This window comes from Moschus berezovskii, chromosome 10 (assembly GCF_049115385.1).
Source record: "Moschus berezovskii isolate FMDL1 chromosome 10, NW_MosBer_1.0, whole genome shotgun sequence".
NCBI classification, from domain to species: domain Eukaryota; kingdom Metazoa; phylum Chordata; class Mammalia; order Artiodactyla; family Moschidae; genus Moschus; species Moschus berezovskii.
Genome location: NC_142469.1, coordinates 101,825,534 through 101,853,064, shown reverse-complemented (window position 1 = coordinate 101,853,064; position 27,531 = coordinate 101,825,534). Strand labels below are relative to the sequence as shown.

Here is a 27,531-nt window from a genome sequence, read left to right as displayed (position 1 = left end):
GGGCAGAGGCTCCCAAGTCACCCACCAGCAGCCTCCCACCCAGAGATTCTCAACCTCTGACCTTCCCAGCACCACTGGCACTAGGGCCTGACTGTTCTCCGGGCGCTGTGGGGGGTGGAGCAGCTCCCAGCCCCACCCTCTCAATGCCAGAGTCCACCAGTGTGATGACCACATGTTCCTGGACGTGGCCCAGTACCCCTACCAGGTGAGAACCACTGTCCTAACCCCTTAGCTCAGAGGGGATCCCAGGACTCAGGCTGGGGTCCAGTGGAGGACCCCAACATTTCCATTCTGTGCTCAGGGACACAAAGTCAGTGCAAGGACAGGGCACAACCCCCGCCCCGCCTGGAAAGAGAGTTCCAGTGGTCATGCAGAAAGAAAAACGGGTGCCATGCATCACAGAAAATTAGTTTACAAAAGGTGCTTTATTTAACCAGGTATATCCAAAATATTGGGACTTCCCTGGTGGCTCAGACAGTAAAGCGTCTGCCTACAATCCAGGAGACCTGGGTTCAATCCCTGGATCAGGAAGATCTCCTGGAGAAGGAAATGGCAACCCACTCCAGTATTTTTGCCTGGAAAAGCCCATCGACAGAGGAGCCTGGTGGGCTACATACAGTCTATGGGGTCGACATGTACTACCTAATAAAGATTGAGATTTTTTACATTCTTTATTCATAAAAAAGAATTCAAGACAAGTACACAGATCTAGTTAATTCAAGTAGGAGATATGGTTGGGAAGCCCCACGTACAGGAAATGAGATGAATGAAGTGGATGTTCCATTATTGGAAATAAATTATCAGTTGTGTTATGCTACCGTCAAATCATAAGATTCACAGCACAAGCCAAACCTTGTCACATTCTATATCAAGGCACTGTCTTACACAGAAATTTGGTTATATAGATTTGGGAATAAGCGGACCATCACCAAGGGCTTGGAAATGCTTATTATTCTAATTCAATTATTATTGAATGTAACCAGGCATAATGCTTCAAGATTTTTTATTATCTTTTTATTATAACAATAACCATACAAGGGAGAGCGTCATAATTAGCAAAAATGATGCTCAAAGCAGCTGGATAAGGATTCAGTATCACACCACTACATCTCAGCACTTAAAGGCACACAACTCCAGCTTTTCACATAACATAATGCTCCATATATGAAATAGCTGAAAGAATTCAAAACTGAGAAAAAGCAGAAGTGGGATTCATCAAGGAAGGTGTCTGGTCTCTAGAGGACCCAGATATCTGCTTCCCACAGGTGTCATTATAGTGACACCAATAAAAGTGAAAAGTGTCAGGGAAAAAATCAGTTAATTCATAGTACTGTTGAGTAGGTTTGCAAATAAAACAGAAAATTAAATGCAGAACTTTCATCTTCATATGATTCTCTCTAATCAGGGGAGTAACCCTTCTTCCCAAATAGCAGCGTTACCTCAAATAGAAGAGAAGACACTGGGTAACAGGAAAAAGGATAATGATCCAAACCTCCCCTTAAACCACATTTCAATCAAGGGCAATAATCACAGCTGGAGATAATGAACAGGACTCTTAGGTTCAGGCAATGATTTATATCACCCAGATGCTCGGAAGGGATTTACAGTCATTCATCAAATGCTTAGCTTTTGGAAGAAACAGATCATTTCTATTTCCTTCAAGTTCTTACACTGCAACCTTAAGATCTTAAATAAAACAGTATTTGTATACCAATACATGGAAAAGCCTGGCCCAGGACTAAACAAGAAAGAAAAATGGACTGGAGTTAGCAGGAAAAGAAGGCTGTAGTACAACAAGCATCAAGTCAAAGCAAGTACTTAATGAATATGCATTGTTATTTTAATGAATCTATTAAAAGCGTGAATCTCTGCAAAAAGAACTTAAGAACCTGATAAAAAGTGCATACAAAATAAGACTATCACCTTATAAAACAATTTTAAAACAGAAAACAAAAAAGAAACAGCAAAAATGTCGACACTGAGCACAAAAACCCTGGCCGTAAGTATGCCTGCACCCAGGGTAGAAGGAGACTCCGGATGGCTTATATAAATCTTATTGTCAGAAATGAGGAAACTGTGTATTACTTAGGAAAGAAACTTTTCCCCTCTGTTTTCTGAAAAACTTTCAACATCAAAGCACTGCAGAAAAGGCCATCAGATGATGGAAAAGATATGTCTGTAACAATCTCACACAAATGTAAAAGATTTACAATTACTTCCTATAGTAAGCTGAAGCTCCAATACTTTGGCCACTTGATGTGAAGAGTCTGCTCATTGGAAAAGACCCTGATGCTGGGAAAGATTGAGGGCAGGAGAAGGGGAACAGAGGATGAGATGGTTTGATGGCATCACTGACTCAATGGACAAGAATCTGAGCAAGTTTGGGGGGATAATGAAGGAAGCCTGGCACGCTGCAGTCCATGGGGTCACTAAGAGTTGGACACCACTTAGTGACTGGACTACAATAAAGTAGTAAAACGTGAATAAAAGCTTAACATTAAAAGGTTACAGCAGTTTTTGGAGTGCCAGGGTACTGTGGTTTGAAATGCGCTAATAAGAGAAAATGGGTCCTTTCCAGCCTTCCTGAAAACGTGACTGTTAATCAGACTAGCCCCAGACTAAGAAAAGGGGCCTGAAGCATACACTCCACCTCCTGCCCGCCTCTTGCTCGTGAAGAACCGCCACCAGTCCCTTTCATCCCTTGGGCTGATGGAAGGATTAAAAACCAGGGTGGGAAAAAAAGACCTCTCTATTTAGTCTGGTTCTATAAATAAGGAAATTAAGGACTTCAACCCAGGGACCCCAAAGTCAGATACCAGTAAAATGCATGGAAATTAATGATGAGCTTGTGTCCCTCTCCTGCCTTTCTGAACATCCTTCCCAAAAGGTTCCCGAGCTGAGGCGGCTAGCTCTACCAGGCCCTATGCAATGATCCATGTCCTTCCCAGCCACCTTCCCAAAGACTTGGGAGCACCGAGGATTCAAAGTGGACTATATTTATCTCAGATTTAACATAGCTGCTGTTTCTTGCTAAATAAAATATTTTAAAAATAAAAACAACTAAATTCATTTATCCATACACCTGTCCTGCTATTATTAGTTCAGTGAACAAACACCTATAGACTAAGAATGCTGCCTTCATATCAGCAAACCAAGGTTGTGGCCATCAAGCTATCAGCCACTAGAGGCCCCTAACCCTCTCCTTCCCGACAGTGAGACCTGAGGGAACTCAGGATGGTTCTGGCCCCAGTTAGCTAAGGTGGGATGATTCCACATCAAAGGAACGATGTCAGTGAGCCCAGACTCTTGCAGCTTCCCATACATAGAAAAATGCGAAATTCCTTAACTTGAAAGGTTTGGTTTCCTTTAATCAACAGTCATCTTTTGATGTTTCCACTACTTGGCTTTTGCTGCACAAACCCTTCTACATCCCGGCTCCTCCCTTACTCTTGGGAGTACTTTCTCAGAGTGATCTGAGAGGCTGTCTTCTGGGCTTTCAGTCCTCAGAAAATTAGTTGAACAAAACATAATTCTCAATTTCTAGGCTGTGCAGTTTTTTTTTCAGTTGACAACTTGAGCATCTTACACCCCAGCCTATGCTAAGCAGTGAAGAAACTACAAATAAAGTACATCCTTGACTTTCTAATTTAGAAGACAAATGACAGTGTTTCCCTCTCCCAATTTAAACAGTTAAAATGTGTTCTGCACGTTAAGAACACACCTTTCAAACACTATTAGGATGTACAACTGTCTCCTGCAAACCCGACAACAGCCTGGGCCTCAAATACAGGGTCACCCGACTACAGCCACCTTCCTGAGGACAGTGGGCGTTCAGCTCTGTTCCCATAGCCAGCAGGGGCTGTCCCGACCATTTTCAAAGCTACAGGGGCACTGAGGCAGCCACTGATGGGGAAAAGCAAGTCGTGCAGGACTCCTCATGACCATGGTTTTCTCCTTTGGTGTGAAGCAGTTTTTAATTTCACTAAAGACTTTCTATAAGAAACTAATCTTCACGGTAAAAAATAAAATCTACATTTAGGCAGCCACTTACCCCAAAAAGCTAAGAAAATGAACCAAAAAAAAAAAAAAATGAACAAAGCTGATTTTAAATAACCAGAGAGGATAAAGTAATAAATGACCAGTGGAAAGTATTAATAATAAAAAAGCAACACTACCCACACAAAAAAGGATACAATGGCACAAAAGCATAGTACCAAATACTTGGCATGGTTTCAGCTATTCATTTTATAATGTGTAAGGCTTCTTTTTAAATGCATTCATATTACACTGGGCTTGCTACCACAAGATTAATGTTATACAGTTCTCATTAAAATCCACCCCAAGGCCTATCTCTCAACAACAAACACTGAAATTGATCAATAGAAGGAAGTGAAGAGAAAATATATTTTTAAAAGATGCCATTTTCTCACTTACCAAATGATCAATTTCGACTCCCCAGTTTCTGAGAAAGCCAAACCCATACATCTGCCATGATGCATCTCTTGTCTATTTACATATACGGTCACTGTCTCACATTGAGTCTGCTCACAAAGAGGTATCACCCCGTTTCAAACATGTTTATGAAGTAACTGCCTATGTTCTGAGGGAACGACTGTCTAGGCAGAAGTGTTCATGTGCTAATCCAGTGCCAAGTAAGTACCCAGTGTTCACAGTTGTCTGCTGCATCTGAGAACTTTCTATAAGAAAAGAAGAGGTCTGTGTGCCTCAGAACCATCCCAGGGGCTGCAAAAGGAGACAGGCCAGGACACTGTCCTAGTCACGCTAGTGCCAAACGACTGGGCTGGGAGAGGGAGAGTTTTCTTTTTTAACATAATTATCTGAAGTTAAACACTGACGAAGTCATTTGAAACTTACTGATATTTTCCCATAGTTTAACCCATGTATTAAATAAAGACTTGATAAAGACTATATTAAAGCCACAAAGGGAAAGATCAGGAGCTGGACTTGGCTCTTTTTATACGAAGCTGCATTGCCAGTAAAATCCACCACAAGTGGACACCCTGAAGAGTCTGAAATGAGCTGTGAAAACAGACTCTACCATTCCCCTAATACTTCATCTAAAGCAAATACAGTGCTGCCCACTTAACTGACAATCAACAGATTTAAGATCCCTTGAAGCCGTCACTCCACAACTATGATGATGAATTTAGCATGAGAGGGAGGGAGCCTCTGCCTCTTGCTGAGAAGGCCCAACACAAAACTGACACAAGAAACGAGATCCGACCCAGCCCACCCTGAACTTCCCCACACCAGGAAGGCACCAGAAGACAGGGAGGAGGAGCTATTCCTGCCTGTGTGGCCCTGCTACAAACTTCCCCGTCAGCCCACACACTGAACTCTGACTACACAACCTCAACAAAGTGACATCAAGCACTATCACTGCTACACAGGCTAGTCTGTCAGTCACACGCCCCACAATGTTCTTGGGCTAATATAACAGCACTTCCCCTACACACATGCACGCACACACACTTTCATGTCCATGAAGCCATCTCCATCTGTCCCTGACCTCCCTGGCTGAAGAACTGTAAAGGGGGCACCTGGGACGAGGAGGAGCCAGGCAAAACGACACTTACAGATCCTAAGAGCTTAGGGCTATCTGCACAACAGAACGGAGAAGGCGATGGCACCCCCTCCAGTACTCTTGCCTGGAAAATCCCATGGACAAAGATCCTGGTAGGCTGCAGTCCATGGGGTCACAAAGAGTCTGACACGACTGAGCGACTTCACTTTCATTTTTCACTTTTATGCATTGGAGAAGGAAATGGCAACCCACTCCAGTGTTCTTGCCTGGAGAATCCCGGGGCGGGGAAGCCTGGCGGGCTGCCGTCTATGGGGTCGCACAGAGTCGGACACGACTGAAGTGAGTTAGCAGCAGCAGCACAACAGAAACACCTCGGGATGTTAGCAGAGAAAGTGCTGCCCTACACCCATTCAGTTCAGTTCAGTTCAGTCACTCAGTCAGTCGGATCCGACTCTTTGCGACCCCAAGAATCACAGCACGCCAGGCCTCCCTGTCCATCATCAACTCCCGGAGTTCACTCAAATTCATGTCCATTGAGTTGGTGATGCCATCCAGCCATCTCATTCTCTGTCGTCCCCGTCTCCTCCCGCCCCCAATCCCTCCCAGCATCAGAGTCTTTTCCAGTGAGTCAACTCTCTGCATGAGGTGGCCAAAGTATTGGAGTTTCAGCTTCAGCATCAGTCCTTCCAAGGAACACCCAGGACTGATCTTTAGGATGGACTGGTTGGATCTCCCTGCAGTCCAAGGGACTCTCAAAAGTCTTCTCCAACACCACAGTTCAAAAGCATCAATTCTTCGGCGATCAACTTTCTTCACAGTCCAACTCTCACATCCATACATGACCACGGGAAAAACCATAGCCTTGACTAGATGGACCTTGGTTGGCAAAGTAATGTCTCTGCTTTTTAATATGCTATCTAGGTTGGTCATAACTTTCCTTCCAAGGAGTAAGCGTCTTTTAATTTCATGGCTGCAATCAGCATCTGCAGTGATTTTGGAGCCCAAAAAAATAGTCTGACACTGTTTCCACTGTTTCCCCATCTATTTCCCATGAAGTGATGGGACCAGATGCCATGATCTTCGTTTCTGAATGTTGAGCTTCAAGCCAACTTTTTCACTTTCTTTCACTTTCATCAAGAGGCTTTTGAGTTCCTCTTCACTTTCTGCCATAAGGGTGGTGTCATCTACATATCTGAGGTTATTGATATTTCTCCCGGCAATCTTGATTCCTGCTTGTGCTTCCTCCAGCCCAGCATTCCTCATGATGTACTATGCATGTAAGTTAAATAAGCAGGGTGACAATATACAACCTTGACATACTCCTTTTCCTATTTGGAATCAGTCTGTTGTTCCATGTCCAGTTCTAACTGTTGCTTCCTGACCTGCATACAGGTTTCTCAAGAGGCAGGTCAGGTGGTCTGGTATGCCCATCTCTTTCAGAATTTTCCAGTTTATTGTGATCCACACAGTCAAAGGCTTTGGCATAGTCAATGAAGCAGAAATAGATGTTTTTCTGGAACTCTCTTGCTTTTTCCATGATCCAGTGGATGTTGGCTATTTGATCTCTGGTTCCTCTGCCTTTTCTAAAACCAGCTTGAACATCTGGAAGTTCACGGTTCATGTATTGCTGAAGCCTGGCTTGGAGAATTTTGAGCATGACTTTACTAGCGTGTGAGATGAGTGCAATTGTGCAGTACTTTGAGCATTCTTTGGCATTGCCTTTCTTTGGGATTGAGATGAACACTGACCTTTTCCAGTCCTGTGGCCACTGCTGAGTTTTCCAAATTTGCTGGCATATTGAGTGCAGCACTTTCACAGCATCATCTTTCAGGATTTGAAATAGCTCAATTGGTATTCCATCACCTCCACTAGCTTTGTTCGTAGTGGTGCTCTCTAAGGCCCACTTGACCTCACATTCCAAGATGTCTGGCTCTAGGTGCGTGATCACGCCATCGTGATTATCTGGGTCGTGAAGATCTTTTTTGTACAGTTCTTCTGTGTATTCTTGCTACCTCTTCTTAATATCTTCTGCTTCTGTTAGGTCCACACCATTTCTGTCCTTTATCGAGCCCATCTTTGCATGAAATGTTCCCTTGGTATCTCTAATTTTCTTGAAAAGATCTCTTGTCTTTCCTATTCTGTTGTTTTCCTCTATTTCTTTGCACTGATCGCTGAGGAAGGCTTTCTTATCTCTCCTTGCTATTCTTTGGAACTCTGCATTCAGATACTTATATCTTTCCTTTTCTCTTTCCTTTTCACTTCTCTTCTTTTCACAGCTATTTGTAAGGCCTCCTCAGACAGCCATTTTGCTTTTTTGCATTTCTTTTCCATGGGGATGGTCTTGGTCCTTGTCTCCTGTACAATGTCACAAACCTCCGTCCAGAGTTCATCAGGCACTCTATCAGATCTGGTCCCTTAAATCTATTTCTCACTTCCACTGTATAATCATAAGGGATTTGATTGAGGTCATATCTGAATGGTCTAGTGGTTTTCCCTACTTTCTTCAATTTAAGTCTGAATTTGGCAATAAGGAGTTCATGACCTGAGCCACAGTCAGCTCCTGGTCTTGTTTTTGCTAACTATATAGAGCTTCTCCATCTTTGGCTGCAAAGAATATATAATCAATCTGATTTCGGTGTTGACCATCTGGTGATGTCCATGTGGAGAGTCTTCTCTTGTATTGTTGGAAGAGGGTGTTTGCTATGACCAGTGCATTCTCTTGACAAAACTCTATTAGTCTTTGCCCTGCTTCATTCCATGCTCCAAGGCCAAATTTGCCTGTTACTCCAGGTGTTTCTTGACTTCCTACTTTTGCATTCCAGTCCCCTATAATGAAAAGGACATCTTTTTTGGGTGTTAGTTCTAAAAGGTTTTGTAGGTCTTCACAGAACCGTTCAACTTTGGCTTCTTCAGCGTTACTGGTTGGGGCATAAGATTGGATTACCGTAAAACTGAATGGTTTGCCTTGGAAACGAACAGAAATCATTTTGTCGTTTTTGAGATCGCATCCAAGTACTGCATTTTGGACTCTTTTGTTGACCATGAGGGCTACTCCATTTCTTCTAAGGGATTCCTGCCCACAGTAGTAGATATAATGGTCATCTGAGGTAAATTCACCCATTCCAGTCCATTTTAGTTCACTGATTCATAGAATGTCTACGTTCACTCTTGCCATCTCCTGTTTGACCACTTCCAATTTGCCTTGATACATGGACCTAACATTCCAGGTTCCTATGCAATATTGCTCTTTACAGCACTGGACCTTGCTTCTATCACCAGTCACAGCCACAACTGGGTATTGGTTTTGCTTTGGCTCCATCCCTTCATTCTTTCTGGAGTTATTTCTCCACTGATCTCCAGTAGCATACTGGGCACCTACCGACCTGGGGAACTCCTCATTCAGTATCTTATCATTTTGCCTTTTGATACTGTTCATGGGGTTCTCAAGGCAAGTATACTGAAGCGGTTGCCATTCCCTTCTCCAGTGGACCACATTCTGTCAGACCTCTCCACTATGACCCGCCCGTCTTGGGTGTCCCCACACGGCATGGCTTAGTTTCACTGAGTTAGACAAGGCTGTGGTCGGCCACGACCGAGGCCAGGGGCAGCGGCTGAGAGGAGCTACCCCTTGCTGGAGGTCAGGGGCGGCGGCTGAGAGGAGCTACCCCAAGTCCAAGTGGCGGCGGCTGCGCGGGTGCAGGAGGGCTGAGAGGAGCTACTCCACGTTCAAGGTCAGGAGGGGCGGCTGTGAGGAGATACCCCTAGTCCAAGGTAAGGTGCAGCGGCTGCGCTTTGCTGGAGCAGCCGTGAAGAGATACCCCACGACCAAGGTAAGAGAAACCCAAATAAGATGGTAGGCATTGCGACAAGGCATCAGAGGGCAGACACACTGAAATCATAATCACAGAAAACTAGTCGATCTGATCACATGGACTACAGCCTTGTCTAACTCAATGAAACTACACCCATTACTTCCCAGTAATTGCAAATTAAAGATCCACAGTGCTGTGGGCAGGGGATCGGAAGGTATGCGTGTCACAAGTCAGCACCCTCTATACCACTGTTCCCTGTGTTGTCTGTGAGCTGAGGACCAGAGGGCAGCCAAAGCAGTCACTCATCAGGGTCGTGTGTGCTCTTCCACAGTCAACTAAGAACATGTTTTTGTTGCTTCAGAAGAAGGGTCTCCCTGGTTCATTACGGGTCCTGCTGCTGCTCAGGAAGAGCTGAGTGCCCTGGTAGAGACCATGAGGAGAGACAAGGTTTAGGGGGGCTCTTAAGGGCCACAGAGAGGAGCCCCTGAAGAGCTTTCTGCAGCAGACAAAAACATTTTGGTTTTCAGGCTCAGGCCAGTGTGACTGCCTTGTGGAAGAGACCTCAGGGGACAGAAACAAAGCAGAAAGCACAGGCAGGGGGTTGTGGCAGTGGGCCAGCTCCAGTCACTAGTCGGGGGACCTGCAGGGTGGTAGAAAGTCAGTCATCTGTCTGTGTTTCAGTTTCTGACATGATCTGTCAACCATGGATAGTACAGTATCCACCTCGGTGATTGGGGAATTCACTGAGTATTTACAACATGCTTAAAGAACAATGGCTGGTATATGCTAGGAGCTAAATCATCTAACTCACTATGACTAGTGTAACACTATCATCACCTACCTCGTGGGATTCTCATTAGAACTACACAGATCAAGTTAATTCATGTAATGCCCTTAAGGAAGTACCTGGCACATAATAAATTCTCAATAAATGTCAGCTCTTACTGTTACCATCACAGCTGATTCCCAGTTGGCGGTGGCAATAACTGAAGAGCAGGACAGGGTTGCTATTAACAGGTACAGAGGTTTCATTTGGCAAGTTAAGTTTGCAGTTTCTGTGAAACATCTAAATGTCAACTAAGTAGCTGGACACATAAATCCAAAGCTCAGAGGAGAAGTATGGACTAGAAGTATGAATTTAAGAGTCAGCTACATCAAGATGAGTTAACTACAAAAAAAAAAACAGTGAGTCCATGAGAGAGAGAATGAAGATGAAGGAGAAAAAAGGGTCTAGTGACAAACCCTATGGAACTGCAACACTGAGGCCACACCAAGCGGAGGAGCCGGCCAGAAACTGAGAAGGAAGAGTCAAGAGGAGGAGGGCACCAACAAGGGGGAGAGTCTTACCAATGTAGCAAGAAGGTCTGCTGGGAGTTCAGGCTGGATGGGGCCCCATGGAGGTCACACCAGTGGTTCTGATGAGGGCGTTTTTATTAACAGCATCTTACGTATTCACTTCAACTCTACTTAACTTCCATTTACAACACTATCTGTAAAAGAACATATGTTCCAAAGGCAATGTGCAGTAAGTCAGCAGACTGAAGTCCATTCCAGTGAGGTCTGGAGTAAATCCCTCAACAAGGGTGTCTGATCTCTCCTCACGTGAAATGGCGAGGCTGGAGCAGATTCCCGAACACAGGTCATGAGTTCCCCAGGCATCTAAAACCCATGAATCAAAATCCATAAGCTATTTTTCTATATTTAAAACATGTACTGATCACATCTCAGCCTTTTGGCTAAGAAAAAGTATGGATGAAAACTACTTCCTGCCTAATACAAGAGTAAACAAATGGCTTGCAGCCATCAAGCCAGCAGCCACTGCAGACACCACCCCCAGATGGAGAAAAGCAGGATATTAGCCCTAGATAGTTAAGGTGCATGTTGAAGGAATGACTTCAATAAGCCCAGACTCTGACAACTTCCCACACAGAGAAAAGTGCTGAATTCATTAACTTAATTAACAGTAATCCTTTGATGATCTGACCACCTGGTTTTTGTTGCAAAAATCCCTCTATATCCTGGTTCCTCTCTTCCTCTTCGGAGTAGTCCCTCAACATTATCCGAGAGGCTGTCTTCCAGATCTAAGTCCTCAGTTTTGTTCACCAAATAAATAATAATTCTCAAATTATAGGCTTTGCACTTTTTTCAGTCTACGAATGTAAAACATATACTAAGAGCTATGCATCTCCCTAAGATTAAGACTCCTGAGAGTCCCTTGGACAGCAAGGAGATCAACCCAGTCAATCCTAAAGGAAACCAGTCCCAAATATTCATTGGAAGGACTGATGCTGAAGCTCCAATACTTTGGCCACCAGATGCAAAGAGCTGACTCACTGGAAAAGACCCTGATGCTGGGAAAGACTGAGGGCAGGAGGAGAAGAAGGCAACAGAGAATGAGATGTTTGGATGGCATCACCGACGCAATAGACATGAGTTTGAGCAGGCTCCAGGAGTTGGTGATGGACAGGGAAGCCTGGTCTGCTGCAGTCCATGGGGTCGCAAAGAGTCAGACACAACTGGGTGACTGAACTGAAGGTTAAGTTACAGAAACTACACTGTCACATTTCTTTATTTTACATTGAAATTGTAACCGGGTGTGGTAACACCTGTAAATGTGGGAAGCAGAAGAGCTTAATAAGGGGGGACTCCGGTGTCTGAATGCACACTCCATCACTCACTCCTCAGTCGTGACTTTACAGACACCTTTGTCATTTAACCACTCAGAGTCTTGGCTTCCCCATCTGTAAGATCTTGTCAGGAACTCCCCGCCAGCCTTCCTCTTTCCTCTTGACTGTTCTTTCTCTGTCTCCTTTGCTGGTTCTTCCACCTTGGTCGGACCTGGAACGTTTGCATTCACCATGCTCATTATTAAGTACCTACCTAACAAGTAAGACGGAGAAGACAATGGCAAGCCACTCCAGTACTATTGCCTAGAAAATCCCATGGATGGAGGAGCCTGGTAGGCTGCAGTCCATGGGGTTGCCATGGGTCGGACACGACTGAGCGACTTCACTTTTACTTTCACACATTGGAGAAGGAAATGGCAACCCACTCCAGTGTTCTTGCCTGGAGAATCCCAGGGACGGGGGAGCCTGGTGGGCTGCCATCTATGGGGTCACACAGAGTCGGACATGACTGAAGTGACTTAGCAGCAGCAGCAGCAACAAGTAAGAACTATTAATACCATTATCTTCCAGACTAAGCAACATGAAGTGAAGTGAGAGTCATTCAGTCGTGTCTGACTCTTTGCAACCCCGTGCACTATGCAGTCCATAGAATTCTCCAGGCCAGAATACTGGAGTGGGGAACCTTTCCCTTCTCCAGGGGATCTTCCCAACTCAGGGATCAAACCCAGGTCTCCCGCACTGCAGGCAGATTCTTTACCTGCTGAGCCACAAGGGAAGCTCAAGAATACTGGAGTGGGTAGCCTATCCCTTATACATGGGATCTTCCCAACCCAGGAATCAAACCAGGGTCTCCTGCAATGCAGGCAGATTTTTTACCAACTGAGCTATTTGACTAAGCAAAAGTTCTTAGCTATTAATAAGATCACAGTCATTTCTGGGGACAAAGAAGAGAAATAATGAAAAGAATATAATGGTGAAAACTATGGTGGCCAGCAGTCCACCAGTGACTCCCGACACAGAAACTCCTCTTTCGGGTGTCTGAAATACATCCACCATCCTATCATATGACAATCAGCATCTTCCCTGAATTAAATCTAGTGGGTGTAGCTTTGCCCCTCCTGCCCCCAACTATAACCTCCCAGAGGGCAGCAACTCTTGAGCTAATCTCTTCGAATTCAGCCATCTTACTCCTAAAATCCACTCCTAAGTTTCTCTTCAAAAATCAAAGATTCTAACCTTCTGTTTCTGCAAATACTTTTAAGGTCTCCACTGCTCATTCTTTCAAGGACCTTTCCCTCCAACGCTTACGCACACACTTTATTTCACCTCAAGCACAATCCTAGATTCCCAAACGTGGGAATCTTTCTCACACAGATACATTCTCCGAGCTTTCTAACTTTAAAAATCCAACTTCTGAGAAGTTTTTATTTTATTTTGGGAGGATAGTTACACCTGAATTAAAACTTCCTTTCAAAATTTCTAAAGGGTAATACAGTTAAAGAAAAAAAAAACTCTCAGCTAAGACACAAAGCTTATGTTGGTTAGAGGTTTCTCTTCCCATCGTCCTCATCAAGGCCTCATGACACAACACTGAGGAAGGGGAACCAAACAGCTATCCCCCTGAGGAAGATTCAAATTCTTTGGTGATTACCATATGATAAGCAACAAGTGAAAACAAAGTAAACTAGGACAGAGAGACCATCACAAACTGCGTACATTAAATAAACCTATTACAGCCTATGATTATAATAGGCTGGCAAATAAACTGAGACAAAAGTGAAAGCAGCCTTGAAAGATGCCACTATTTGGGCACAATGGAAGTTAGGATAAAAACGACCTCTAATTCAGGAGCCGTTTCGTCAGGGAAGAATCAAGAATTTCAGGGAGAAATTCTGGGGACAAAGAGGAGAAATAATGAAAAGAAAATAATGGTGAAAACTGTGGTGGCCACAGTTTTATTTATAGCTGACGTGTGTTAATTTTAGCTGCAAGAGTCCAAAGTGAGATATGAAACAAGAAAAGCAGCCAAGGGACACCCACCACCGAAGCCCAGACACCCATGTGGGGACTTAATACTGTGAAATTCAATGAAATCCAGTCCCTGACCAGAGTTGCTCCCTGTGTCATCAGAGAGGATGGGTGGAACACATAAAAGTCAATGTTACAAGAGACATGCTATAATGAAGGCCAACAAAGTGCAATGGGGCAGAGCTGAGACAGTCTTGACTGAATGACTGATCCTGGCAACATAAAGTCAATGCAAGAGATTAAGGAGATAGTGCAATAGTGAAGGGAAAAAGCAAAAGCCAAAGGATGGAGAACTTACTGACAAGAAACATACTGACAAGCAAGTCCAGATGATGACATGGAAGCAAATGTCCATCAACAATAAATGGATAAGCAAATGTAGTATGTACCTACAATGTTACTCAGTCTTAGACATTAAGGAAATTCTGACACATGTTCTAACTTGGACGAGCATTGAAGACACTATGCTAGTGACACAAAGCTAGTCCCAAAAAGACAAGTGCTATACAATTCCTTATTTGAGCTCTTTAGGTTGGTCAAAGAGAGAGGAAGTGGAATGGTGGTTGACAGGCTTCAGGGAGAATACTGTTTTAACAGGTGCAGAGTTTCAATTTTACAGAAAGAAGAAAGTTATAAAGATGGATGGTGGTCACAGTTGCACAACATTATAAGTGTATTTAATATCACTGAACTGTAGCTTAAAAATGATTAAGATGGTAAATATTTTTAATAATTTTTTAAAAACATCACAATAACAAACACTTTATAATAATCTAGGACAAAACTAAACCATGGTTCTAAACATATAATAGAGACGTTCAGATCTGTATGGCAATTTCAAGGGGGATAAATCAAATTATACTCCCCAGGTAAGGAAAAAGTCTTAATGACTTCTAACAGATTAGAATTCACATACTCAATAGATGTAAGTGCTCTATCTTTGACACCTGCTATCTAACTTCATAATATGTAGCCTTTTCAAAAATGAAGTCTTGTTTCTACACACACACATACACATACTAGAGTGGGCTTTAGGAATAAAGAATAAAGGGAAAAAATCCTTCAAGGCCACAATGGCAGTCCGGGGCAGCAGCAGTTAGAAGGACAGCTCAGGAGTCAGACGGCCAGGAAGTACAGCCAGGGTCACCCTCCTGAGCTCAGAGAGCTGTCTGAGCTTCTGTGACAAAGGATTGCTGGGAAGATTAAATGAACATATACAAAATACTTTAATTACCCTCTTGTCACACAGTTATAGTTGCTCAGTAAATGCTAGACATTGCTGTTGTAATGTTATTTACATTACACCCACTAAGCAATTTAAAAACTGGAATAAAGTAAATTATTTTAAAATATGTAAAAATAATCATTCACTCTGATTTCAATTGGAAAGTCAGGGACAAAGAATCATAAGGCATGGGGAGTAAAACTTATCTCTGAATAAAAAGAAAGTCTATCAAAATCTTGGCCAATTCCTGTTGAATGGCCCTAGCATATTAATAAACCACTGGGCAGAAAAGAGGCAAGGATCAGGAAGTGACCTCTACATCACTAAGGGCCCCCTGTGTGCCTTCCTCCACATTCAAAGCCTCTTCCTAGTTCATAAATGATTAAACCAAGACCAAAGAGTTTAACTTAAGCTTATCAAAAAAATCATAAGGCTATTAGTGACAGAGCTATGATTTGATATCTAACTCCAAGGCCTACACTTTCTCCACCAAACTGTGTTGCCAGGATAACAACAGTAATTTCCACTCCATACCGAAGCTGCTTTGGAATAGGAAGGGAAAGCTGTGTTAAGGTCAACTCTGGTTGTTCTCATGGACTCCAGAATGTTTAGAGGAAATAACCAATGACAAAACTCAAATTTAATGTTAACATGACAGAACGATAGGTTTGGAAGAACTGTGACAACACTCTGGGCACTCAACACTGGTGAGGCTGTAAGTGACACACACACTCAATACCAGTTCTCCTTTCCAGAAAGCAACTGGGCAATATGCAGAAAGTGACTAAAAACGACTGCTAAAGGCAGTTTGGCTAACATGAAGATTAAATCAAAGATGTTCACCAACAATGTTATTCAGTATCACTCTACAAATTTCAAGAAGTGCATTATGACAGGGAAAAAAGTCATACAAATATGGAAAGAGGAAAAAATTATCCTTATTTATAAATAATATAATTTTCCATCTGCAAAACAGAATTGAATGAAATTAGTAGTATTAAGAAAATTCAGTAAAATGGGAGAACCAAACATGCAAGAATCAATTTAAAGTGATGAATGAAACCATGTGTTTACCTAATCCTTCCCTCCCTCAAAGTTCCTTCAGTTCAGTTCAGTTGCTCAGTCATGTCTGACTCTTTGCGACCCCATGAATCACAGCACGCCAGGCCTCCCTGTCCATCACCAACTCCCAGAGTTCACTCAAACTCATGTCCATCGAGTCAGTGATGCCATCCAGCCATCTCATTCTCTGTTGTCCCCGTATCCTCCCACCCCCAATCCCTCCCAGCATCAGTCTTTTCCAGTGAGTCAACTCGTTGCATGAGGTGGCCAAAGTATTGGAGTTTCAGCTTTAGCATCAGTCCTTCCAATGAACACCCAGGATTGATCTCCTCTAGAATGGACTGGTTGGATCTCTGTGCAGTCCATGGGACCCTCAAGAGTCTTCTCCAGCACCACAGTTCAAAAGCATCAATTCTTCGGTGATCAGCTTTCTTCACAATCCAACTCTCACATCCATACACGACCACGGGAAAAGTTCGTTATAATGATCAAATATAAATGTAACATAAAAAGTGTTTTCAGGGATTTCCCTGGTGGCCTATGGGTTAGGTCTCCGAATTTCCACTGCTGAGGCACGAGTTCAATCCCTGGTCAGGAAACTAAGATCCCACAAGCTGCAAGGTGCAGCCAAAATGTCGGGGGGCGGGGGTCAGAAACAGTGTGAAAAGGACAGGCCAGCAGTGCCAGTTAGTTGGGGGCACACAGCTGCTCCCAGACTGTCTCCCATCTGTGAACGAAGAGGCAATTTGCCCCATTCTTTATCACCTTTACTGACAACACTATAAAGATCAAAGGTGACAACATTTATAAAAATGCTCTGAAGAATGTAATGTGCTTTATAAACTAAAAGGTGGGGTGCCTTGTCAAATTTACAATACTAATTTGATTCTTTCTGGGTTGCCATAAGGCACTGCATGAAATTGGCCTTCTTGTAAATGCTTTTGTTTTTACAGTATAATTTCTAACTTGCTGTTTTGAAATCACTGAGTCTCCCCAGTCCTCAGAGCATCCCAGCTCTGCAGTTCTGAGAGAGAAGAATGGTTGCACGTGTTCTATTTAAGACATGTCAGAGGCATCCCCCACGGTGTGCAGGAGAGAAAGGTCATATGGAATAAAGGTTTTCCCACAACCCACATGCAGCACTCCCAACTTTCACTCAACAGCAGGGCTCCTTTAGCACTGTGTTAGAATACCAGGGGCTTATAAATCTTTTAAAGCAGTAATAAATGTCCTTCAGAAGGCAGGACACTCAGTAGAGCGAGGAGCATGTCAGACAGAGCAGCCTTCCAGAGGGGGTGGTCTTCCACAGAAGCACTATTTATTCAGGTGCTCATCACGTCCTTCCCCACAAAGCCAGTAATACTCAAGCTTCCTCACAACCCACGTTTTCTGAGGAGGGGAAAACTGTTTTAAATTTTCATTTTAAATACACTAATAAGTCAAATGGGTAATAAACCACCTTTGTGACTGACGTGCAAAGTACAGATACTGCACACCTGAGAAGATAACCAATTCCCAAACCCTCGAATTGCACTATGAACAACTCTCAGGATTATCAGACTGCTCTGTCTTTGTCTTGCAATCACTAGGTGATGCTTTCAAACCTGCTTGGATTATTGCGTACAGCTTCGCAATTCAGAAGCATATTCAATCCCAATTTAATTCCAACTCATAGAGGGCTCTCAGATTCATACAGGGGATGACCTATGTCTGTAACCAAACAACTAAAAGAGGACTGCTATTGTTCAAAACTTCAAAAATCGGCAGAGTACTCGATGTGCTAATGAACCAGTGACCCCAACAAGACAACGACAGCAAAAATGAATAATCCACTGGTACACCTTGATCTAGTGAATGTGATATAGAAAGATTCAGTTTCACAAGGTTAAAATTACTGGATTTTAGGAAAAAAAATCACAAAAGTATCCCGTATGATATCAGGGGACCAGGGCCTTAACCACTGACTCTCCCTGTGTATTAAAAATATAATTTAATTTAAAATATTTTATTTATACTCAGGTTTTCAGGAACATATCTCCCACATCAAGCTACCCTGCTTAATTAAACTTCAGCCACAATTTCTCTGAGTTCAAACAATGCTGACAGAAAAACAGGCTATAATTTATTTCACTAAAAAAAAATTTTTTTTAATAATTCATTTCACTAAAAAAGAAATTTAATTTTTAAAAGGCAACTCCAGAATTTATTAGGGGGTTCATCTCCTCAACTTACTGGATTTTTTTGTTGGTAGAGTAGTAGGGGTAGTAGTACTTTGTTTTGGTTTCATCTGGGGTTTTATTATTCTGTTTAAGTCTAATGCAAAGGTGCCTAGGTGCATTCACAGCCTGGTTCCATTTTCCGTGACCTCTCATCAGCTCTTTCCAGAAAATGCTGGAACAGAGAAACACCCTCTATGCACGACATGAAGAACAGGGGTGTTGACAGCCATGCTCTGCCACATGGACCGGGGAGTAGACGACATTGGTCTGTAACAGAAAACTCAGAAGCACTGAGGGAGGCTAAGGATGGGGCCAGAAAGAAGCAAAGCGCTTCCCAGGCGCATCCACAGCACGTTCCATTCCCTGGGTCCTGGTCTGTAGCCCAGCTGCATCCCTGCAGAGATTCCAGGAGACAGCCCTAAATCCTTCCAACTGCCTTTCATGTGTGACTGAGTTCACTTAGATCTCTCTTACTTGTAACCAAGAGTCCCCTAACCGACAGCAGACTCCAAGGTCCTTTCTGTTGACTGTTCTCAAAGAGACAAGACAGAAGGCCTGCAGGAGGCAGAGGGAACCCAGCAGGGTCTGCAAGTCAGAGGGAGGCAGGCAGCACCTCAGCACCTGTGCTGGTGGCAGTGGCTGAACAGAGGACTGCCTGTAGCCTCATGCCTCCTCAGCAAGCCACCCAAGGTCAGCCCCTCCAGTTAACCAACAAGTAACGCCAGGCTCAAAGGGAAGTGAGCTCCTCCCTACCCCACACTCCTGCTTCACAGGAGAATACCATCACAAAGCACTGTGCCTGGAGAGCAGAGTTTCCCAGCTGCCAGACAGCAAAGCCAACCCAGAGAAACAGGGGCTCAATATCTCTAACCCACCGAGTCAACTCCCATGCAGAAGGGAAGCAAACCCCAGCTTAAACCCAGAGGGACACCCATCAGACAAAGCATACTGATGGTTTTTACGCATACATCTTGTAAACAGAGAAGAAACATCCACTATTTCTTATGTACGTCAAAGTACTTGGTGAAAACAAGACCCATTGTGACAGCCACACAACTGTGAAAATGGACTGTCACTGAACTGCACACAGAGCTACAATGGTAAAATACACTGTGCATGTTTTACCACAATTTAAAACCACCACAAAAAACATGATACATCGAGTCACAGAGACAGACTGAACCCCCCACCCTGTGACAAACACCATGCACGGTGTTACCTGCGACAGGCATGTAAATAACGTATCCCCTTACCATGGGCAACTCAGGACAGAATTGGGGTGACCGGAGAGGTTGTCTGGGTGGGGAGAATAGAGTTGTGGTTTGGGGGAAGTGGGAGTGGGGACTGCTGAACCCAGGCCACTTTCTCCTAAAATGAGGAGTGATGAAAACTCACTCCACAGTCTATTTCCCCCACCTCCTAAGACCTGATCAGCACAGTCTTACTATTTCTAATTCCTAAGTATTTCAACATAAACTCCTCAGAAGTCACTGCTGGTTTCCTATCAGCCACAAACAGATGGCAACCCAGAAGAGTCCTGTTCCCATTATGCCAACTTGGTGGGAAGCTCACCTGCCACCACCTGAAACACTGATCCCTCCCACCTGCACGCAGAAGGCTCCCAAACACAACTCCAATCCTGCCCAGATGCCCACTGATCAGCATCCTTAAAAGCTGGGGGGAGTCTCATTACAACTCCACTAATTAATAAACATAAAGAGGGACCACATCGCATCCTAATATGATTACAGGAGACTGCAGCTTTCGTTGCAGTTCCACTCTGCAGTTCAGGCTGGTTCCCGGCCTGATTACACTGGGACGGAATCCAGTTTTCTAATGCATCCATATGTATGAGAATCAGAGTAGATCTTACTCCACCAAACCTGGAGAAACACCTCTGGAGATACTAAAAGTTCAATTTCAGACACGTTAATACATCCTTAACACTTTATTTACAATGAAACCATCCAGCTTGTTTTTATAACTCCAACACAAGATTTCTTAGCTGCAATTATTTTTACTTAAATGATCAAACACTAAGAGAATGAGAGACTGTTCACAAATTATGCCTAAATTAGAAAACATGAAAGCTGCCTCTGTGCATGGAGCATGTGTACACACACATAAAACTGTGATACACACACACACCAGCAAGGAGGGAGAAAAGGAAAAGTAGGTTGTTGACTTCATCAGACCAAGCAGAGATGCTCCTCTGTGTTTTGTGGACGTACCTGCTAATCACCAGGGCCTTAACCACTGACTGCTCCTTGCCTGCTCAGCAAATCAAACAGGACTCTTTGGAATGTTAAGCCAAGGTTTTCTTTAGTAGCGGTAGCTTGAAGGAACTATAGCTCACGGTCCTCCTGCCACTCCCCAATAATGAAACCCTTCAATGGCTCTGCTTCTACAATAAAGACCAAAACCTTTAAGCATGAGATACAAGGCCCAACACAAAACGGGTCTCTTTCACCAAGAGAGCCTTTCCTGAAGGAAGCAATCCTGATCTTCTGATCAAATCTCTTCACAATTATGAATGAATGAAACAGCGTGTCTTTCAGTACAAGTAACAGATAATTTCAATTCAGGCTGCCTTATACAATACGGAAATTTACTTCACACGGACAAGAGGGAAATTTATTTCGCACGAGAAGTCCAAAAGCAGTGGGGACTGGACTCTGAGGAACTCTGCTCTCTTCTCTGCTCTGTCCTCTCCCTGGCACCAGCTTCACGTTCCGACTGAGGCAACACGGCTGCAGCAACTCCAGGCACCACATTCAGCCAGGACCACGCTCAGAAGAAAAGGACTATCTTTCCTAGCGTTGTCATTTTAAGACTGAGAAGTTTTCCAGAACCTCCTGGTAGAACAGAACTAGGTCTCATGCTTATCCCCACAGCAGTCACCAGCAGTGAGCGGGACCAGCAAGACCGGCTGACAAACCAGGACGAACGTCTGTACTGGGACAGAGTCATGCAGATGGGGAGGGTATCTGAACAAAGCCCCAGATCCCTTACAAAGGGAAGAAAGGACAAGGGCAGCTAGTTACCAGTCTGAGAGATATGCCAGTTGTCACCAAGAGACACGGCCACTGGCCTCGCCCACCTGTGTCTATTACACCAGTGCCAACAGCCTGGAGGGGAGGCCACAAGGCAGAAGAGAAAAGATGCAGGCCTTTCGATCAGTAGGTGCGGACTTGTCCCAAGACTTCTGCTTAACAGTTACACGACCATGAGCATACCCCCAGATTTCAGTTTTCTCATAAAATGAAAAATACGTGCTTAACCTAACGTGCAGGGTTGCTGTGAAGACCAGATAAAACGGCCGATGTAAAAAAAAAAAAAAAAAAAGGCTTTGTAAAAGCAATGACTGTTAACTAAAACTCATAGAAAAAGTCACAAGCCACCAAGAAAAACTCCTCTGAGGTGGGGAGGGTGCGGGGAGGCTAATTCTGGCAAAACTGAAGCAGGTATAATCTACTAATGGACATGTGCTTTAAAAATTACATTTCTATTGATTTACTTGTGACCTGGGTGGAGGTTTTCCAACGTGACCTACTGATTTTCTCTAAGAGTTGAGATAGAATAGAATAACTCTACAGGGAATGTCAGGGGTCTGCAGAAAACCAGCTCAGGGTACTCTTCTCAGCTTTTTCTTTGATTCCTTCTCCTCAAGCATGCATGGTAATCACATTCTCACTGCTTTCTAAATCAAAAGGCAGGGTGGTGGTGTTTCACAAGTCAGAAAAGGCTGAGAAGATGTGTTTTCAGTCAGAAGAGGGGACTGATTTGAATGCACCGTAGAAGCCAGAGGTCGCCCACGAGAAAGCTCAGCCCAGCTCACGTGAAGGCGTGTGAGTCGTGATGCCTATAGATAGCAAATGCAGAGGCATCTAAGGCCTCCCTGCTCATGCTATTTTTATCAGACAGTGTGGGCGTGGAGTCACCCAACATGGCTTGTGTTCTACACCTAATTTCCTGTCTGGCCTCCCCACCTCTGACTTCATTCATCTGTCTCCACTCACGATGGGGTAGAGATGGGCGAGCAAGCCCCAAAGAGTCTCAAACCCATCTAAAGAGTAAAACATGTGTTCGTCTATGCCAACCACACTTTTTTCTCATTAGATACAATACCATTTGGGCAATAAAGTTAGAAGACCGGCAGTGCCTAGCACCACAGTTCTGGAGGATGAAAGAGTGATATTCTGGGTTTACTCTGATGTCGAGGAACCTACAATTCCTCATGGTGAGAGCGCCTTTCTGAGACTTAAAAAAATCAACAACATATGATTTTTCACTCCAGTCCAGGCAAAAGAATGAGATAACAGTGTGAGAGCAAAGACATTTTAGGGAATTGCCATGCAGGGAAACAGTGTGGACAGTTTCAGAGTTATTTCTATGCCTATATGGCCATACAAATGCAGAAGACACTCCCAAGACACATGCTTCCTAGCAGCAGGTGTGTCTAATAAGACTGACAATTAAGAATATTTTCCCTCAGGCTTCCCTGGTGGCTCAGGGGTAAAGAATCCACCTACAACGTGGGAGACCTGGATTCGATCCCTAATTCAGGAAGATTCCACATGCTGCAGAGTAACTGAGCCAAGGAACCACAACTTCTGAGCCTAGGCTCTAGAGCCCACGTGCTGCAGTTACTGAAGCCTGCACACCGCAACTCCAGAGTAGTGCCCACTCACCACAACTGGAGAAAACCTGCACGCGGCAATGAAGGTGCAGCACAGCCAAAAATAAATTTTTTTAAAAAAGAATATTTTCCATCTAAACTATGTGTGTGAAAGAATTCTGTAAACCATAAAGCGGCCACATTTCACACAAGTGCAGTGTCTGGAGCTCACCTGCTCCACAGAAAACATTGCCATGTGTGGTCCTGCCTCTTCAAAACTCTCCCCTCTTAAGCAGCATGGTACCCTGGGAAGGACATCAGTGAAAACACTGGGGCAACTGGAAGGAAGTCTAGAGCTTAAGTTAATGACAATGCACTAGAACTGATGTTAACTTCTTAGTTTTGACAAATGTTCTATAGTTCTATAGGGTGGTAACATTAGAGGAAGCTGGGTGAAGAGCCTGAGGAACTCTCTGTACAAAGTATCTTTGTACCTTTTCTGTAAATCCAAGATTATTATTCCAAGATTAAAAGCTTATTTTAAAGTTTAAAACTTTACCTGACTGCTTTATTAAAAGAAAGAAAGAAAAGCACTCCACAGGTAAAGACTTTCTAAGCAAATGATCAAAGCAGAAACTGGAAAAAAGATAGATCTGACTACATAGAAAATTTGAACTTTTATACATAAAATGTACTATGAACAGAGTTGGAACTGAAAGGCAACCAAGAAACAAGGAAATCATTTATACACAAGAAGAAGGATACATACACAGAACACAGTAAAGTTTTTTTTAATTAAAAGAAAGAAAAGGCCACATGCCGAAGTGCTACAACTGCTTTCACACAACTCAGATCCGTATGTCCAAACTCGAATCTGGGCTCCTTAAACCACATGTTTTCCCCATTCCACCCACCACTTCTGACCACCCCACCCCCCACACCTGCTATAGAAAGCAGAACTTCAGTGCAGCCTTCCCCATAAGCAGTGAACTCCGTTTAACTTCTTAGACCACTCCCAACCAAAGTGCCCTTCTAGAATCCACGACTCTTTTCTATGAGCCCAATATGTTAAGGTTACCTACTTGGTGCCCATAATAGTGAAAATAGGTCCAACCACATTGAGAAGAGGGAATCCTGAGAAAAGATTAAGGAGTGCAAAGACCTTCACAGGTCAAAACCAGATTCAAATTTCAGCACCAGCCAATCAGAAAAAAAGGAATCAGAAAAGCATTCATCACAGGTAGGCAGTCGTTTCCCACCTGGAGCCCAATTTACCTGGACTTCTAGAGAGACTCACATATTCAAAGAAAAGCATCTTTTTAAAAATAAAATATAGCTACAACAACTCAGCAGTTTACGTTAGAACCAACCTATCTTAGTAATCTTTTGGTTGTTGCTATTTTTGTGCTTTTAAATTTAGAAGGGGACTACAGAATTTGAAGAAAGAATATATTTCTTTCAAGATGTCCCCAAGACTTCCCTGGTGGTCCAGTAGTTAAGAATCCACCTGCCAGTGCAGGGGACACAGGTTTGATCCCTGGTCAGGGAAGATCCCACATGCTGCAGGGTTCTAAGCCCATGAGCCACAACTACTGAGCCCACATGCCCTAGAGCCCATGCTCAGCAACAGGAGAAGCCATTGCAATGAGAGGCCCTCCAACTGCAATGAAGACTGAGGACAGGCAAAAGTCAATCAGTAAGCAAAATTTTTTAAAAAAGATGTCCTCATATATGCATAGTTTATAATATGTCAGAGGTTCAGTTCAGTTCAGTTCAGTCACTCAGTCGTGTCTGACTCTCCGTGACCCCATGAATCACAGCACGCCAGGCCTCCCTGTCCATCACCAACTCCCAGAGTTCACTCAAACTCATGTCCACAGAGTCGGTGATGCCATCCAGCCATCTCATTCTCCGTCGTCCCCTTCTCCTCCCGCCCCCAACCTTTCCCAGCATCAGAGTCTTTTCCAGTGAGTCAACTCGTCGCATGAGGTGGCCAAAGTATTGCAGTTTCAGCTTTAGCATCAGTCCTTCCAATGAACACCCAGGATTGATCCCCTTTAGAATGGACTGGTTGGAAGAATCATATTAAGAATTAAGTCATATTAAAGTATTAAAATTAAGCAAAAAGAACACTGAAGTTTCACACATAAAACAGTATAAACGTCAAGAAACAAAATACTTCTCTTACAGCAGTGTGACCATGATGAAGACCACTAGATAAAAATTCAGGAGCTGCTTTCCACAGACGCTATAAGATACTCCATCCTTCGGAGGGAGCTCAGGCTGCGCTGGGGTGAAGCCCTCACTTCAGCTGGTGACTAGCAAATCGCTTGGCAGCCCCGTCAGTACTCGCCCACACCGTGGCCTCCGTCTTGGAGCTTGCCTGCATCTATTCTGCCCTCATCCTGCACAACAAAGAGGTGATGGTCACGGAGGGCAAGATCAATGCCCTTGTTAAAGCAGCCGGTGCAAACACTGACCATTTCTGGCCAGGCTTGTTTGCAAAGGCTTTGGCCAGTGCCAACATTGGGAACCTCACCCACAAGACGGGGGCTAGCGGGCCTGCCCCAGCAGCTAGTGCTCCACCAGCAGGAGGTCCTGCCCCCTCCACCCCTGCTGCCCCAAGTGAGGACAAGAAAGCAGAAGCCCAGAAAAGAATGTGAAGAGTCTGACCATGACACAGGTTCTGGTCTTTTTGACTAAACCTCTTTAGGAACACATATAATAAAAGGCTAAGTTCTTTGCAAAAAAAAGAATTAGGAACTAAAAATCTGCATCCCAGTTGATTGTATTCTCCAATATAAGATGTAATAAAATTATATATTGATATATAACCTTCTGCAGACTTTCTGTTGCCCTACTTAACTAGAATTTCCTATGCTATCAGATGGTTCACTTCTCAAAATAACACTAAGTATAAGACAGTGCTTGAGGCGAGGTAGATACAAAGAGAGGAGAAGAATTAAACTCAACCTTAACTTCTGGAAGCTTATTCATGATCTAATCTATGAATGAGTTCAAGCCCCTTAGCATGCCTCCTTCCTCAGACATTTCACCTCGGGTCCATGTTACTGCTCATCACCACCAAAGGAGGCTCAACTCAAACCAAATGTGCTAGTCATTTACCACTGAGTAAAAGGACTGATGATAACTGCCCAGAATTAAAAGGATGAAGTAACTGGCTTAAATTGACCTCCAGTGATTGTTGGTACCATTCACGTGACAGTGCTTACCTCCCCTCCACAAAGTTTCAGCTGTCTTGCATGCACCAGAGAAATAGCTCCGTTCCCCAAAGCCAAGCATGTGCATCTTTCTGTGTCTTGCAAAAGAGAAAAACTTCACCATCTGAAGATAGAAGAAGGACAGCCAAGGAGACTCCATTTCTATGACCATTAATCAGTGGAGACCACCATCATTTGCAAATCACAAACAGCAAAAAAGGGAAGGCAGTGGGGTATCCCAGGCTCTCAGAATTAAGAACAATACACCATTTCTGAGCCATGGGTCACTCCTGATGCTTCTCTACTTATTTACGATAAATTTATTATGCTAAATTCACAGAAAGCTGATTCCAAAGCACCTCATAAACATTACTGTTTCTATGCATACTTCAGTAAAGAAAAGCATTTGCAGCCTAGAAAGGACCTACGATGGAGGGTACTTAAGGTTTCTCTATCTCATTGCTTGCACATCAATACATGTAAGATAAGATACAAGTCCTATTCACTTTGTGTATGCATACTAAGTCACTTCAGTTGTGTCCAACTCGTCACAACTCTATGGGCTGTAGCCCACTAGGCTCCTCTGTCCATGAGATTCTCTAAGCAAGAATACTGGAGTGGGTTGCCATTTCCTCCTCCAGGGGATCTTCCTGACCCAGGGATTGAACCTGCATCTCTTATATCTCCGGCATTAGCTGGCAGAGTCTTTACCACTAGCGCCACTGGGAAGCCCCCTATTTACTATACTGTATCACAAAATTTTTCAAAACATTAATGAGTTGATCAAAAACCTAAAGAATTCTATTCAATTCAGCACTGTAATCACACAGCTTGTTAATCGTCCAGAAAAGGTTCAGTACTGATGAGTTAAAATTAAAGGTTGACATAATTACATAAAATTGAATTATGGCGATAATTTGTGGACTTCGTATACCAGCACTTTGCCCTCCACGTGTAACAGAGATCTGGGCTGTCATGGCTGTTTAAGAATGGTGAGGAGGAGGGAGATGCAAAATCAAACACAACCAGGATGTGATAAATTCAAAAAGGTTGGGAAGTGATGCTCGAGTAAGCCACAATGGATAGATTCTGGGCAGCACCCCAATCCGACACAACTTAATTTATTCCCAAATCCCTCAGAATCACCATAGGGTGAGGAATCAAAGCAATGTGT

The 27,531-nt window shown here is 43.7% G+C and overlaps 1 protein-coding gene and 1 pseudogene across 2 annotated transcripts in view; one reads left to right on the top strand and one right to left on the bottom strand.

Annotated features, from left to right (window-relative positions):
- The window catches only part of TULP4 (TUB like protein 4), a 192,626-nt gene that overhangs the window by 155,634 nt on the left and 9,461 nt on the right, over nt 1-27,531 (bottom strand). The gene's annotated exons all lie outside the window — the stretch shown is intronic.
- LOC148776371 (large ribosomal subunit protein P1 pseudogene) lies at nt 21,397-25,839 on the top strand (annotated as a pseudogene).